A 3,262-nucleotide genomic window follows, 5' to 3' on the forward strand; every position below is an offset into this window, starting at 1 on the left:
TTTAAAACAAAAATGCATACATGGTATTCCCAATTTTTAGGCTTGTTCATTTTCTTTATTCTGTTTGACAGAGACTGCCTCAAAAGAGTGGTTGATGCCTCAGGACACTTCTTATCAGTGAAATCTGGGGGTAAAAAAAATGCCAAAAATTTGAATACTCTTATAGGCTTCTAAATCGAAAACTCATAAACGGGCAACCACAAAGAGCAGGATGAATTTTATTAATTTCGGTGCAATGTCTAAAATTAGTTATGGTAATCTCTAAAGAATAAAATGCAGATACCTTAAAAGTAGTGGTCCAATAAAAGTATTATTTCATATTTGTTATCTTGTACAAAATCTAAATATAATTTTAATATAAGTATTCCACTTGTAGCAAAATATTTTCTTCATTAACAGTCTAATATTAAAGTTTCTTCCCTCAAGTGCTATGCAGAACATATACAGTATACAGTAAGATATAGCTACTGTGTAGGTTAAGTCAGTAATAACCTTTTGATGGTTATTAATTGGTTACAAAGTGACAATGCAAACTTTCAGATTAAAATTTAAAGAAAAAAAATCAATGTCTCACCCAAATAAAAAAGCTTTACATGTTGATGTACCATTTATCTTTTGAAATATAAATCCCTTATTACAGTACATAAGCCTGCAGTATCTTCATTTAAAAGGTAAAACACAAACTTATTTACCAAATTACCTACCTGTTATGGCAGTAATTCAGATGGGATCCAAACGCTCTTTCTCTACCGATGTTCCAAATGTGCGTTGCTTTTCTTCCCTATTATGGATCCTTTTCTATAAGTAAACCATGGCCAATGTCAATCTATTGTAAGATAGATAATTATTTACTATTTATTAGTAAACTTTCCTCCCACATTTGCACATGCTATTAGTATTTGACTGTCAATGGACATCCATGGAAAATATTCACACCCCAGTTAAGTATACCATATTTTTTGGTCAACAAAAATATAATTACAGTATGCTTGAAATATTTCAAATTTTAATTATAGCATAATTGAAAGCTTCCTATGTGTAGAATATGAGTATATTAAAAAGTTCCAGCTATTGATGTTTTTGGGCATGACTTGTGTGGGTGTCTTATTTAAAATACCAATTATTATATAATTGAGGTCAGACAGTTGACAGTTAACAAGCATTCATTTTGAAAAAGAGTGAAGTATATTGAACTGTGCAATAAACAAGTCTCAATAATTTTAGTTGACACAAAATACAATAAATAAATGATATTTAAAGAAAAAAATGCATTTTTTTTTTCAAATTTCCTGCCTTGGGCAGGACTTAGGCCTAGGGCTTAGCTAGGCTAGGTACTGTAGGCCCTAGATTAAGGAAGAGGCCTAAGCCTAGGCTAGGCCTAGGTAGGCAAAAAAAACCAACGATTTTTCTTTTGTGTCCCAACGCCCGTACCTGACCTGTTGCACTTTTTTTTACACAATTCTTAGGTTTAGCCTAGGCCTAAACAGTACAGTATACGAACAGAAACACTGCCACTGCACTGACTGACGAACTGACTGAACTAAACTTGATACTTAGCTACAAAATTATACCTAGGCTAGAATAAGTAACTAGGCGTATATATGTGGAAGGCGTACATTTATGGACGAAAGGAGATTATTTTTTCTTTACTTACCACAATACTGACTGTGCATCCTAGGCCTAGACCTTGGCATGGTGCGGACTCTTCTCCTTTTTTTCCAATGGCAAAATAATAGGCCTAGCGGCTATCCTAGGCTAGGCTGAGTTTTAGCAGAACGTCCAAAATCCTTATTCAATCCATTTAACTACTACATAGACATTGCTACAGGTATTAACCATTTCAATAAAATATCAGTTTGCGATTATTAGTCCAATTATTACTGAACAAAAGGAGGACACCACAACAACAAAGGGAGCAGAGAGCGATGTCGATGAAGACCGTTCCGTTAGCTTTCAAATTTTACCACCCAGTTGTGGAATATACCATGTTTAATAGAGGGGAGGAGAAACAATTTAAGACCAGTTATAATTCTTATTAAATGTATTTGTATGAAACCTTCTGTAATTAATCATTTGTTTTGTGTAGGACTGTATAAAATTTTATAGCATTTCATTTCATACACTAAATAATTTATTAAATCGTACAACTCAACTCATAAGTTGGACCCCTATCACAGCCTGATTCATTGTCTGGTTATTGAAATCGATATCTATCTCTCCCATCTGGAATGATTAAAGTAGGTTTTAAGTTACACAACAGTAACTTTAAAATGGTCACAGTGGTAGTTTGTGGTTAAGGATTTTGTAAGATTAAGTATTCGTTACAAATATGTGCATTAAATTCATTTTTCATTTCAATTTTAAAATGTGTTGCAAGGCTAATTATTTGCTGTTAATTTAATGTTTAATTTAACTTAAATGTTTAATGTAACTTAAACGCTTAATTTAATATTTTTAACATTTTAACTTAAAATGTGAGCATGCTAATTGATACTGTAACTTATGCATCAGTTATACATTCCCAAACTGATATTCTATAGAATTCCTATACAACTTCTAAAGCAAATGTTATAGATGTCTATAGAATTTTCTATAGAATTTCTATACAGCTTCTAAAGAGAATTTTATAGATTTCTATAAAATTTCTCCAGAAATATGAAGCATAATTATTTGTGACAGAATGATACACATATTAAACCCTATACATTATTTAGTTACTCAACATCAGACCATGAGCCAAATGCAATAGTTTTATTTATTATTTTTTTTAATTATTATTATTTAATAATGTTTCATGTTCAAAACCAAGCTTCTGCAATAACACTTATTGAAAATTCAGTGTAGGTCACTAATACATAATTTGTGCAACAAACTAATTTTCTATAGAGTGGAATACAACATTCTATAGAAAATATTAAAATTCTATAGAATGCGTAAACTCTATACAACATTTCTATAGAATTTTGTTGCCTCTATAGAGTTACATAGAACTCTATATAAAGTTCTATAGAATTCTATAGAGCTCTATAGAACTTTTTTGTATGGGTGGTGTTGGCTCTGATGATATACTGTACTGTAGTGTTATAGCACATCACCTTTATTTAGACGGTCGCGCTTCGTTTAGAACAAATGTATGGAGCGCCGAAGGAGTTGCGAAAACGAAAAATTTAATATGCCTAGGCCCTATATATTTTAGTTCGTGAATCGGTTTATCATAGGCCTAAGTATTATTGTTTTGCTATCTTTCCACTAACAAAATATC

General features: G+C 31.5%; 1 long non-coding RNA gene across 1 annotated transcript; it reads right to left on the minus strand.

Moving 5' to 3' along the window:
• Positions 1–17: 17 nt before the first annotated feature.
• Positions 18–2,149, minus strand: LOC117106976. The gene is made up of 3 exons (XR_004445168.1): positions 1,655–2,149; positions 705–826; positions 18–124 (listed from the first exon to the last, which is right to left on the minus strand). It is a non-coding gene; the product is annotated as an uncharacterized LOC117106976 (long non-coding RNA).
• Positions 2,150–3,262: the final 1,113 nt, after the last annotated feature.

This window comes from Anneissia japonica, unplaced genomic scaffold, assembly GCF_011630105.1.
Source record: "Anneissia japonica isolate Jap-2015-1 unplaced genomic scaffold, ASM1163010v1 scaffold288095_len80955_cov110, whole genome shotgun sequence".
NCBI classification, from domain to species: Eukaryota; Metazoa; Echinodermata; class Crinoidea; order Comatulida; family Comatulidae; genus Anneissia; species Anneissia japonica.